Source organism: Ascaphus truei, assembly GCF_040206685.1.
Source record: "Ascaphus truei isolate aAscTru1 chromosome 2 unlocalized genomic scaffold, aAscTru1.hap1 SUPER_2_unloc_6, whole genome shotgun sequence".
Classification (NCBI taxonomy): domain Eukaryota; kingdom Metazoa; phylum Chordata; class Amphibia; order Anura; family Ascaphidae; genus Ascaphus; species Ascaphus truei.
Genome location: NW_027453820.1, coordinates 154,776 through 168,995, shown reverse-complemented (window position 1 = coordinate 168,995; position 14,220 = coordinate 154,776). Strand labels below are relative to the sequence as shown.

Here is a 14,220-nt window from a genome sequence, read left to right as displayed (position 1 = left end):
CTGCGGGGGACGCCCGGCTTTCCATACTGCTACTCACGCCGCGGGGTGTCGTCCTCCCCTTTTCCTTTCTGGGCCCCGCCTTCACCTCCGATAACTCACGGAGATCCTCATCGGAGTAATCTCCTTTCCCCGACTTAGGGGTCACCGATCGAGGCGATTGTCTCTTTCCTGCTCGGTCGGGGTGTGACCCGACCGTTTCGGTGGCTCCTGACCCAGCCGATTTGATCGGCTCCAGTCCCGGCTCTCCGGGACCTGCACGGCTAAGCCATAGTGCACCAGGGGACTCGGCGGACAGCCTAGCCGTATCCCCCGGGGGGTCAGTACTCTGGATTGGTATAAAGGTCGGCATCGACCAGAGATATAGCGTCCCGCAGTGGGGGCAGCGTGCCGCCGTATTAACCGTACCTCCGGGCAGCCCGCATTGCAGGCAGAGCCCTACTACTGTCTCGGTGTTGGCCACCCTAACCACCAGTAATCCGCCGGGTACCGAGTAGGGCTAGGTATACACCATGGTGCCCACAGTTGAGGAACAGGCCATGCTTCTAGTGGGAGCCACTCGCTGCACTGGTCTCTTCAGAGCGTTGGTTCCTCGCGACTGACTAATAGAAGTTGCTGGGCCAGCCACTGGGCCACTGGGCCACTGGGCCAGCCACTCCCTGATTCGGCTCCTCCTTCCGCTGACATAGCTGGAACCCGCCCCCAGGGATTGCAATTATGGGTGGGTCCCACAAGGGAATAGCATGCCCCTTAATTAAGGCCGCGCCTTTCTCAGACCTGGTGGGCGCGGTCAGAGTTTTCGCGCCCTTATCCCCATCAGGGTGGGGTTCTTTTCCCACGGCCAATTCCCGCCTTCTTCTGGTAGCTGCCTTGCGTGCAAGATAGCCATCCTTTTTGCACGCTACCTCCGCGGCCGGAACAACTTCGTGTAGTGGCGCCGTCTGTATATCAGTTCCTGGGCCCAGTGGATGCATTCCCACAGGCCATAGTTGAAAGTCACTCCCCCTGGTGGAAATCAGGGGAGTATCCCATAGACTAAGCGGTTGACTCAGCACTGGGGCTGAGTGAGTCACTGTCCATGAAGGCGCAGCCATAGCTTTCGCGCCATGCCCCCCTTCAGGGCGGGGCTCTCCTGTTCGCGCCGTTCCCGGCCAACTCTTTGCAAGTCCTGAACTACCAGAATTCTCTGCGCCTGTCCCACGCGGTCTCCCCGACAAGCAGGAGCCACCATTTTGAATAGCACTGTCAGTTTGATTTAGGAATGAGGTAGCGTTCATTTGTTTGCAAGTCAACTGACATTCTCTCTCACTGTGTTCTTCCCCGGTTATCACAATGTCCTCAACACATTCCTCAAGGGGGGCGCCTCGGTGTCCTAGGCAAGACAAAAACGGGGCAGCCACAGCTTTCGCTCCACTCCAGAGCAGGCTTGTAAGGGACAATTCAGCAACAGTTTGCTCTTCAGTGGGGCGCACGCCACGTGTGCTTTCCCCATCAGCCCCCGGTCGCCATTTTGGACTATCCGCACCGCGCGGATCCTCCATTCTTGGGGTCCACATGTTCTCATAACAGTTATCGTACATGGGGCTCCGTTCTGCGGGGCAGCCACCACACCGGTACAATAAAGATTGCTCTGATGCACCACCACATGTGTACCTAATGTAGGCTGGACTCATGTTGCACTACCTCAGGCTAGGCTCACTCTCTCAGTGTCTGCTGTGACTCTTTCCTCCCAGTCTGTGCTCCCTATGGTAAGTGTCTGGAATGGGCTAGAGTACTCTGGAGCATCCATGCAGTACTTGGGGCGTCTACCTGTCTTGGTTAGCCTAGCGCAGACCCTCTCCAGGATTCCTGACCTCGTTAACAGGCTATCCCTTCTGGCGTCCTACCAACTAGCACTACCTCAAAATGACTCGGTCAGCTATAGCCCGGCTCCAAACCCCTCACTCCTTTCAGGCCCCTAGGTTGTCCCTGCGAACCGACAATATCCCGTCAGCCCCTGACCCCCCCTAGGTCCGTCCCAACGCAGCACAGAGTGGCAGCAGACACTTCTCCCTGTTTCCCAATGTGCCTAGCTAAAGCCTGTCCTGTTGACAGGTCTGCATCTCAGCAGCGCCTCCAAATGTAACGGTATTTGTGCACTGGCCTGACCCACCCAATCTCACATTGGCCCCTGTGGTCTAACCAGCCCCCATTACAGTGTGATAGTGTCTGGTGGTGCACCTGTTGGCAACAGGACTCCTGAGTCTCCCGCATGATGGTGTATGGGGAGGACCCGTCCAGACAGGCAGCTGAGGTAGTCAGTTGAGTCCTACCTAGATCCAGTGCAGCGCCTCCACCTCATCAGGGTCCCTTCGGTCACTTGGGGATGGTCCTGGTGAGGAACTCCTCTGTGGTGCTCCTCGCTGTACAATCACTCCACACATGTACACGAGAGGATTTGTGATTAAGAGCATCTTTATTGTACGGTGGGCCATGCTGCCCTCCACAATGGGGTGTAATTAGCCCTCCATTGATCACCGTACTTCCCTTTGAAATGTATAGTTCTCCTTAAATAGGGATTCCCTATCCCAGCCGGGATATCTTTGCTCTGTGCCAGGTCCCTGGACACAGACTCCTGCTTCAGCTACTAAAACATAACTCCACTAGACTAGAACGTGTACTTGAACTAGCACTAGAACTACTTTTTGACACAGTGCTGTGCCTTATGTATACTCTGGAGGCTGACACAACTCTGACATCACCAACCAGGGAGTCAGAGTCTGTGACCACTCCCATCCATACATAGAGCACCTCACCAGGGTGTGAGGGTAAACCTCCATGATTACTGCTGGCATGCCCACAACTTACCAGGCCTTACTGTCAGCAGGAGAGATGACTGTAGCCATTTTACATGACCGCTACATTTATTATATCTAAGTCGTGTTCAATTCAACACAGATATTTTGGTGTATATTATACCCTGTCACAAGCTACCGTGCCATATATCATAAGACCTCACTACACACATAGCACAGAGTATATCACCAGACCTCACTACACACACAGCACAGAGTATATCACAAGACCTCACTACACACAGCACAGAGTATATCACCAGACCGCACTATATACGGTGGGATGAGTTTGTCACTATGTTTCTCACCAGCACCACGTGCAGCTATCACAGGGGGCACTCACCGCACCTTGCTGGGGAGCCCACCAGGGGTCACTGTTCCATATGAGCTCAGGAGGAGCTGGTTAGAGGCGCTCTGGCCTCCCTCTTCCCTCTCTATGATCCCTCTGCTGCAGCCGGATGTCCTGGTGTGTGAGGTTTGAATCCGGCAGGAAACACTGACCCTGAGCACAGACTGTCCCACATCCTGAGGGGGGAATCCAGGTCACTCCCACAGGGAAGGACTGAGAGATCACAGGGGCTCCCCCCACCCTCCATAGGAAGTACACACACAGTGAGGGGGGGATAAAGTGCACATCTCAGGCACTGAGGGGGGGACACACTGAGGAATAGGCTCTGAAGCCTCTAAGTCCCTTTTCCTGTGCCCCCCTCACATTGCCCACCCCCTGCTGCACAGAGATCTTCAGCCTGTGTTATTGGGTAAGTGCTTTCCTCCTCCTCCCTTCCCCTCCCTTGTGTGACCTGTGCACATTATCCCAGTGCTGTTCTGAGCTTCCTTACACACAGGAGCCTGAGAGGCTGAGCCTCTGATAGTGAGGGGGGCCTCTGGCACTGGGGGGGTTACTCCTCCTGTATCACAGGGACTGGGAGATAATGGGGGTTATTTTACATTGGGAATTAACATTAGGAATCAGTGAGGATAAGATTGGGAAAGTTATTACATAGAGTTAGAAAGTAATTAGATTGAGGGAGTATTGGTTGGAGTTTAACTCCTTCATTACCACAAGGGCCAGCATCATCGGGGTTTGCCACCTCTCCGGGTTTCACATCCCTTTCTCCGGGTTTGTCCCTGAAATCTCCGGGTGGGCAGGTGGTCTGGACGGCAGTGAGCAGTGGTGCGCTCACGTCAATGACAGGAGCCGGGCGGCAGAGGATTGGATGGCTGTGGTGGAGCGTGCTGCGTGCGCGCACATGAGCGCTCCCAAGTACCCCCAATTCGGAAGTCAAATCCTCCTTGACTTTCTTTGTCTCCACTGCAGCCAGCTACAGGTCACTCACCTGCTCCTGTCCTGCATTGCGATGCCACGCTGCTCACAGAGTCACACTTTCACTCCGTCCTCTCTGGCTGTCCTCCTGCTGGGGCTGCTGCTTCAAGTGCCTGTTCCCCTGCTTCAAGTCTGTTTATTTATTACCAAGGTGCACTGGGATGTAGATGTATGTAATATATATATATATATATATATATATATATATATATATATATATATATATTACATACATCACACACACACACACACACACACGCGTGTGTGTGTGTATGCAACTTGTGGCAATGTATTGCTGCTACCGCCACTAGTGATTCAAGATGCTTTCCACAAAATTGATGTTTTGTGAGATTTTCATCAGCGTTGGTTCTAAATAATAGAAATTACATAAGGTAATATACAATACCATTAACACAGCAACCGTACCTGCAACAGCAATGTCTTCTGCATCTCCCCCTACAACTACTGTCAATATGGCTGCGCGGCGTAAAATGGCAGGAACGTCGCAGCATTACGTAATTCCCGTTGCCATGACCATGAGATGCCACGTGTCATGACGTCATGCGGTGCCACGTTGTCATGGCAACTTGACGCCGAGTGCTGTTGCATAGCGCCCTGTTGTCATGGCAACACAGTGTCATTTAAAAAAAAAATCTCCAGGTTGGCCGTCAGTCGAAGGTGGCAACCCTGTACATCGTGTGTGTGTGTGTGTTATGGGCTATAGCTTCTCTGTGTGAGGCTGACACGTTTGCCCGGGGACAGTCCTGGTCTGACAGTATGTTCTGATGTCCCAAATATCTGCTGCATTCTCTCATGTCCTCATTTAAATAATGTGTCTGGGAGAGGGGGGGGGGGTCTGTGCAGAGGAGAGAGAGGGGGGGTCTGTATATTGGTGCAAATATACAAAGATCACAGAAAGCAGTGTACACACCTGCATTTATTAATACACACGCACAACAAGCAGAGTACATATACAACTATATACCGTACATGCATGTAAACTGGCCCATGTACGTACATACATAAACATCTATAAATATGCAAACATACACCCACTAATATGTACAGTACATGTGATTTGCTGTAAAGGTGTGCATGTAAATGAAAGTGTGTATATGTATGTGACAGTGAAGGGGTTAACCAGGCTTATAATGGTCAAGCTCACTTGGTTAACCCTGACCCATGTGTTAGGGTCTTACTGTCAGCTCTGGGACCCGGATGTCGAGAATGTATTACTGCAACTGTATACTAATTTTGGCGACATTAAAGAATTATGTGACTTTTGCCTTTCCTGGGATTGGGAGGTTTCTAGGCTGTAAGTTTCAGGGTGGGTTTGGCAGAGAAAGTCTTTGCAGAATGTGTCTATGTAGCGGGGTTCCAGGTTATGGGATTCCCCGAGTTGTATCTGGACATTGAGTGATATTCTCTGATACAGCTAAGCGCATTACTCCGCCAACCTCGTACCCTGAAACGCTCTTACGACACCGCCAGAGTTCCTGCTGCAGCATCTTCCAGACAAGGTGAAGGGGTTAAAATATATCTGCAGGTATCCACGGTGTCCTTAGTATAGCGAGGGGCTCCCCAGTTAGCAAAGGAACCTGCATCCATGCCCAGGTATCCAGAGCCTAGAGTAGGGGTTCAGGAAGGGGCTCACGCTAAGGTTATGAAGCGGAGCAGATTTGCAGTGTTTTAAAAGGTTAAAGTATTTTTCGAATGTGTGCCAAGAATGAGGCTAGTGAATGTAGGGAATATTTACACTCACTCCATTCCTGACACCAGAATAAGAACTCAACTTTTAGCACGCAGAGGACAGGACACCACATCTTTTATTAAACGGGAATAGTTTAATACGTATAGATATTGCTGACCTGTATATGAGCTGAGGGCTTTCTAAGTCATGGATTCCGGAAGGCACAGATGGTTACCAGGCTTGGCGTCGCTGTGTGTGTCCAAGGGCCATACTTGAAAAGGCTCAGAGATGCCTAAGTATTAGGCCAGATGGGGCCCTGCCATTATTCTGGAGCACCCATATCCTGGCCTGACACAAGGCAACCTCACACCCTTTGCCCAAGACCCAGACTCTGTGGAGCCTCGCACCGTGGGGGAGGGGGGGTGGGGGCTGAAAGAGCAGAGAGGAATATTTCACCTGCCCCTGGAAAAAGACTCCGGGGTGGGAAACCCTGTCTGATTGTCTGGGGAAATTGCTAAGTTTTTTTGATTGGGCTGCAGGGTTTCTGGGAATGAATACCAGAGGTTTTAAAAACTCTGACACAGCTCAGATTTGTCAGTTTTCCAAGTTTCTAAGCAAATTCCAAGCGCCACACCAACAGCGGCGAAGTAACAGATGTCCAGGACATTTTGTGAGTAACTACCGGTCAGTGGAAAGTGCTCTAAAAAGGTGATCTGAAGGAATTCCGTTCCGGAAATGGATTTATTCGTTAGCCGTATCCCCAATAAGAGTGTTAATCTTGAATTGTGTGTTCGTCTTATATAAGAAATACATTACCATATTATTTATATATCGGTCTTCATGTGTGGATAGATATGTAGAAAAAGGAATGAGCACTGCGGATATAGAAACCAAGCTGGCAGCAGGTAAAAAATATATAAATAGTCCAATCTAAAATATAAGGTCCAAATAATACCAACAAACACACTGTAAAAAATGTGCACAATGCAAAAAGATAAGAGCGCAAAGCCCATAGTGTAGACTGTTTTAATGTATTGAGCAAAATAAATGGTTAAAAATCACTTACAGACGTGACAGCTCTTCACTGTGACAGCACCCCTGATGAAGAGAATATCCTTGAAACGCGTGGGGCTGTGTCTCTTATGGCTTGCGAGCTGTGAATCCGGTCTGATACCCCGTAGCTATCACAGAGTATCCCGAGCGCGAGCATTGCCAGCCTATGCCCCACCCCCGCGCCTGTGCGAACGCTAGTGCACGTGACGCACGCTTTTTGCGTGTACGGTCCGTGCTGCTCTGAGCAACAGGCGTAAGTGTGTGTAAGTTAATAATTTATTATATAAAATTAAAAAGGACACGTGAGAATAAATTATTTATCGCAACTTTGATACATATATAGACGCACACGCACACGCACACACACACACACTGCAGCCTCACTGAGCGGCACAAAAACTTAATTTTCACTGTCTTCTCCCCAATCGGCTAGCTCCACGCTCACTACCGTGTGGTGTGCGGCCCTAATATAGAAAGGCTGACTAACCACAGCCAATTATAATTGCCGTGCGCACGGCGGAACAAGCGCACCCACTATATTATGGGCCTTGGTTTCTGTGTGATACAGACGCTTGGGTAGGGCCAATACCTTTTCTTGTATTGGAGAAACCTGCACTTTACTGGTCTGCAGAGCCTCTGTCTTAATTCTGTAACCTTTTTCTCCAACTTCATCTTTTCAGACTCCAATGTTTTAACCACTGACGTAAAGTCTTTGCATACTCTCTCTCTCCCTGCAGAACTGTAATCTAATTTCTCAGTCTTTCAAGCTCTTCCACTTCTAGGCTTTTGTGCAAGTTTAATTCATCCGCGAGAGACCTCTGTTTCTTGAGTATATCCTGTATTTCTATTTCCATCTTTTCCATGGACACCTTCTGTAACCCAAGTGTCTCTCTTATGGTTTACATTTTTTATTGTGTTTTCAGACAATTATAAATACATACAGTTATTTCATGAGGGAACCATGGAACCCAAACTGATTTTAGATTTATACATCAGATTTTAATATAAAAAAGAGAAGAGGATGGAAGAAAGAAACAACAAATGAAGAGAAAATAAAATGGAGGGGGGTAGGGTACCAATCATCTTGACCTGTTTGGCTCCCTGGGCAGCGAGTCTCTGTCACTCTCATTTCTGCTTGAAAAAAGAAAAACCTGGCGCCAAATGCACAAATGATAAGTCCTGTGATCCTCAAGGAATCTGCACACGTGCTTGACAGGCCATGGAACGAGAAAGAGAAAAACAAACACAAATCATAGCGTAACACTGCTGGGTAAATCAGTATAAAACCAAGAAACATAAAGCAGTGAGACTCCTAGTGACAAACTAAAAAATAGACAATTTATTAAAACTAGAACTATGCCATAAAATAAGCACTGAAACAAATGGCGAACAGCTGGTCGTTCGGAGATGGTAAAATCAAAACCCTACTTACAACAAGCAGGGTAATAACAGGCGATGTAACAACAGTGTCCTCTCGGCGCAGGGGGTAGTCCTGGCAGATTGTAAACTCTGCTCCGCCGGTACTCTCGCCCGAAATCCCTTCTACGGTGTACAGGAACCGTGTCGGTGATGGAGGCAGTCTTTCGGGTGCACAGCCCGACAACACCTGTGGCCGGCTCCCCTTACTTCCTCCTCCTGGTTCACAGGCTGTCTCCGCGCGCGAGTGTGCCCGTACACTTAAAGGGACAGGGGCTGCTTGTCAAGATAGAGAGGGTTTGGCCCGGGATTTAAGGGGTTACACCCCATTTGGCCACCCTCTACTCTCACCTGGGAAGCAAGGGGTTAACTGGACTATCAACTATGCTTATATTCAGATCCAAAAAATTAATAACAGTTTTGTCATATTGGCATATGAATCTCACATTTTTATGGTTACTATTAAGGTACAAAATAAATTCGTCCAATAAATCCAGGTTACCGTCCCAAATGAAAATAACGTCATCAATGTAGCGCCGCCAGAGTACGAGACTGTAAATTAAAACAAAAATAATTATGAGTGTGTATAAATCTAATCCCATCCATCAGAAAGGCCTTAAGGGCAGATGACATAGTGTGATCTTCCTCAAATGCCTCATTTATAGCCTGACATCCCAATTGGTGATCTATTACTGTATAGAGGGATGTCACGTCCCCTGTTACCCATACATAGCTCGATTTCCAATCAATTTCACTGTTTATCATATTGGTGTTTAAACTTTAGCGCTATCACATTTTTTTTCTTTTTTTCTCTCATTTCTGCTGTCTATCTCTCTTCCTTCCAGGCCCAACCCTAGGTCTCGAGCTACTGGAACTCCTACTTATGTGGCCTATATTGTCTTCTATTAGGCTTCTAGCCAAGGGTCTCATATTTCGTGGAATTTTTCGGTGGAGTGTTTAAGGAAGGCCGTGAGCCTCTCCATCAACATCACCTCGTTAATTCTATTTGTTACCATTGACCTGAATGGGGGCAATGGGTTTTTCCAAGTGGCTGCTTTCGCGCATCTGGTTGCTGTCAGAATATGCGATATCAGGCGCTTAATAGGGTGGCTTATTTCCTCTACTGGTTTGGCCAGCAGGTATACCAGGGGGCACAGGGGGATTTCTCAGTCTGTGGTCTCGTTTTATAATCTAATGGATCATCTTCCAGTATTTTTGTATTGCTGGGCAGAACCACCATATGTGGGCCATGTCGCCTACCTGGCCGCATGCCCTCCAGCATTGGTCAGAGGATTCTGGGAAGATCTGTTTTGGCCTCTTTGGTGCGAGATACCATTGGTATATTATTTTATATATGTTTTCTTTTGTGGCCGTACAGATGGAGGTTTTTGCCACATTATCCCAGATATCGTCCCAGTCTTGTCTGTCAATTTCCATCCCCAGGTCTCTGGCCCATTTGGTCATATAACTATGGTCTGTAGTGGACCCCGCCGATTCTAGCCCTGCGTAAATCATCCTTATTAGTCTTTTTTTGGTATTTTTCCTTTTTGCATAAGTGCTCGAAGTTGGTCAGCTCCGGAAATTTTGAGTTCCTAGAGATGGACAGGAGGAAATGCCTAATTTGTTGGAATTGGAATAGAGGTAGGTCTGGGGCATTATATTTGGTTCTAAGGTCTTGGAGACTTGGGGGTTTCCCCTTGTGAAGTAAGTCTCCTATCCTTTTAATGTTTTTATTCTTAAACTGGTTGAAATTGTTTGAGCTCATCCCTTGTGGGAAATTTGGGTTATCAAAGGGGGGGTGGTAATCTAGGAGGTAGTTGACGTGTGTTTAAATTTTGTTTTTGTTTTAGCCTAGATGTTCATTGTGAATTTTACTGGTCTTAGTTCTGTTTCTTTATGTCCCTGGTCTTTTTTTCCCTATTGTCTAGAGCGATATTAGTAACGGGCAATCCTCTGAGTAGCTCGATTCGATTGCTACCCAGCAGAACAGCGTTCCTACCGACTATTTGGCGTAGTTTTGCTGCATGGACGTACCGAAGTATATCTGGACCACCATGCCGCCCCTCGATCTGGAGGCCATCAGCACGGACCCAGCCACCCTTGAGCTCTTCCCTTGCCAGATGAATTTAAAGATTTGGTTCTGTAGGCCTCTTAGTTCACCTCTTGGTACATAAATTGGAAGGGTCTGGAAATAATATAGCAGTGTGGGGAGGATATTCATTTTTATGGAGATTATCCTACCGATCCATGATATCTGATGCTTGCTCCACTTCAATAGGTCCTTTTTTTTTTTTTTTTGTAAACTCGTTCTTTATTTGCATTTTTGTTAATAACAATGGGGAGTGGGGTACAGAACATAAAAAAGGGTAGGGTGTTACTTTTGAGTTACATATATTTATATCATATATATCGCACCTTCGGTGCGGAGACAATAATGACATCACTGTTGGGACAGCGTATAAAATAACTTCTACAATAATTATTATTTTTTTTTCAACTTAAATTTTTTATTGAATTCATACATGGCTTACAAGTGTAGTATACATTGGAGGCAAACACTCCTCCTCTGAATGAGAACCATTCATCATGTGTAAGTACTGTAAATTCTGGACAAACGGGGTCGAGAAACGGACAAAACGACAGACAACATACAGCTCCCGGTGGGGAGGGGGGGGTCCTCCTACCTTGGTTCCGCTTCTAACCTTGCGTCCGTTGGCTCTCTGCGTCCGAGAAAACCGAGTGCCCGGTTTGCGCCTTCCAAGTCTCTCCAATTCTGTCCGAGTGTGTCCGGGTTATCCCCACAAACCGTCGTGGTCTCCTGGGACTTCTTCATGGGAGAATGCACTTGTGTCTATTAGTGCCAAATCGTGGTCCTTTCTACCCCCGGTATGTCTGTCTGGGCCAACCATGGTGACCAGACTTATAGAAAATTTGTGCCAGTGTCATTGACCAAGCTCGTCAATTTCTCCATCTCGCAAACTGACCAAATTCGGTTCCTGATCTTAGCAATTATTGGAATTTCATTCTGTTTCCAGCGTGCTGCGATCTCCCCCCGTACTGCCATAGCGAAGTGCGCCACTAGTTTATTTTCTCCCCTGGAGAGACCTTTTTGCGGCCTGTTCAAAAGGAACCGCCATGGGTCCAACGGGATGGATGTGCCTAGGATCCTATTTAGCCAATCGTTAATTGAATCCCAGACCGGCGTGATCTTTGGGCAAGACCACAGCATGTGCAACAAGTCTGCCTGTTGTCCACATTGTCTTGGACACAATGGGGAGTAGCTGGGCAGGAATTTAGCCAATTTTATGGGGGTATGGTACCACCTCATCATAACTTTATATGCATTCTCCCTTAAAGTCGTGCAAATGGAGCTTTTCGATGTCGCCTCCACAATCTTTGTCCACTCCTCTAATTCAATCACCTCCCCCAAGTCCTGTTCCCATCTCGTCATGTATCCTGTCTTGTCCGTCACTGTCTTGCTAGAACCGGTTACCTCCTTGTACATCTGCGATGTGAGTCCCTTGGTGGATGTCCATGATCGACAGAGCTTTTCAAAATTCGTCAATGGGCTGTGGGGTTGCAAAGCTTGATAAAACGCTCTGATCTGGAGGTATCTAAAGAACTCGGCATTGGGGATGTTTTGGCTATCTTTAAGTAGATCAAATGTCTGTATGCCTCGTTGCCCCTCCAGATCTACTAACCTGTTAATTTTTTTATTTTTCCAGATAGTAAAGTCTGCGCTGGTCCGACCCGGAGCAAAAAGTGGGTTGTCCCAAAGTGGGGTCATGCCTGAGGATTTGTGTGTCAGCTTGCATTTTATCCTTGTGGTCTCCCAAACAGAGAGTAAGTTGGTCATTGAGGATAGCGGCATTTTGGCGCCTAACCGCGCCTTTTTGGGAAGCCAAATCAAGTGTTCCAAAACCATAGGGGAGCATAGCTCCTTTTCTAGGGCGACCCATCTCTTTGAGTCTGGATTGGTGTGCCATTGCACAATTTGGCATAAATGCGCCGCTTTGTAATAGGACAACAAATAAGGTACCGCTAGCCCTCCTGCTTCCGTCTGTTTACGCATAATCTGTGTCAAAGCGTAGAAATAAAATCAATGAGTCAAGGGTTCAAAAAAGTAACAACATGAGTTTATCTGTACCAAGGCACAATTGGGAGACAAGAATTCAGAAAGAACTCAAGCCTCTGAAAACATATTGCTTGGATCACATTTTTATACTTTTCAAAATGAGTAATACACCCCTTAAGGGGGCTGGCTTAGAGATAAATGATAATATGATGACATGCAAAAATACATATTGGTTGATACATAAATATGCTGCATACGCTATATTCTTATCGATAATTTACCATAATGTGGGCCTCTTAACCTTGTGACATAAGGGAGTTACTCTGTCCAGCCCTGTATGCAATGTAGCTGTTAGATAACAAAACCTACGGTCAGCAGAAATTATCTAAAGCAGGAAAAACCTTACGAATGCTATTTCTAATTATTACATGACTCGTAGGAATTACACAAGGGTGGGTTACACCCAGAAGCGATACTCTGCAGAATCAAAAATTCACAGTTCATTCACGAATGAAACAAATTGGCATACATACAAGCAAACGCTGAAAATGGCGGTAAGGCCAAAATGGAGGTGATGATAGCCACACACATTATCTCAATCTTCACATCTGTTTACCCACCCTCGCTTTCTTACCTCCCCAGATAAATTTATCTATTGCTGATGGAAGCGAGAGGAAATCCTTCAATCCTATTGGCACTGGGAGGGTTTGGTAGAGGTATAGTAAGCATGGAAGCAGGTTCATCTTAACACAGTGGATCTTTCCGATCCATGAAATGTTGTGGGTGACCCATCTCTTAATGTCCCTGTGACAGAGTGAAGTCAACTCCTATCAGTTACGCCTGGGAGACATATGTCTGAGTGCTTCATCCAGCACTCATAAGGGTTAACTCAGGTGGACGTTAGGTAGTCAGGATGTAATCTGACACCTGAGAGCCAGCAAGGTAGAAAAGGATGTTGTTACTAGCAGTAGCTGGCTCTCTCAGACCAGAGCACATGGATAGATGTGCTGCTAGACAGACGGATACAGCACACTACTTACTGCAGCCAAAGTAAGATTTGTTTAGTTAGTTTTTCTCCCAACATGGAGCAGGATTTATTTGTTTAAAGGGACAGTGTACCCGCATGTTATGTTGTAATGGAGAAATAAAGCCATTGACCGTTTTTCATTATCCTGAAACTACATGTGTGGACTGTTCCCTGACCTCGGCTACAGGCCGTCCTGCCACAAGTGGTGTTAGAAGTGGGATGTCGGACGGCCCCTGTATCTGAAGGGCCACACAGAAAAAAAAAATGGAGACAATTTTTTCTCAGTTCCTGGAGACACAGCTCCAGCTAGCAAAGAAGCAAGCTGAGCGACAAGCCCAGCAAGATGAGCAACAGGCCCGGCGAGAGGAAAAGCTACTCCAATTGCTGGCCAAAGGCCCAGCCCCAGGCAGACCAGGGATTCCAAATAACCCACCGGTGATGCTGCCTAAAATGAAGCCAACCGAAGACCCAGAGGCATTTCTCCTCACTTTTGAAAGGGTAGCCACGGCCCACGGCTGGACAGTTGATTGCTGGGTAACGACTCTGGCTCCACTCCTCATAGGGGAAGCTCAAGCAGCCTACCAGGCTCTTCCAGCGGACGAGGCCATGAACTATCAGAAACTAAAGGCTGATATTCTGGATCGCCTAGGCCTCACGCCAGAGACCTACCGACAGCGGTTCCGGACAGTCAAATATACAAACAGAGACAGACCCTGGGTCGTAGCCCACCGTTTAGTAGACTTATGTACCAGGTGGATACAACCAGAGAAGCATACCAAGGCAGAAATCCTTGAACAGTTTGTG

At 47.6% G+C, this 14,220-nt stretch overlaps 1 protein-coding gene across 1 annotated transcript in view; it reads left to right on the top strand.

Annotated features, from left to right (window-relative positions):
- The first annotated feature begins 3,325 nt into the window (after positions 1-3,325).
- Positions 3,326-14,220, top strand: part of LOC142473298 (uncharacterized) — an 88,369-nt gene continuing 77,474 nt past the window's right edge. The window contains exon 1 of the mRNA XM_075580497.1: positions 3,326-3,589. The gene's annotated coding sequence lies outside the window, so the exon portion shown is untranslated. The remainder of the gene's footprint in view (positions 3,590-14,220) is intronic.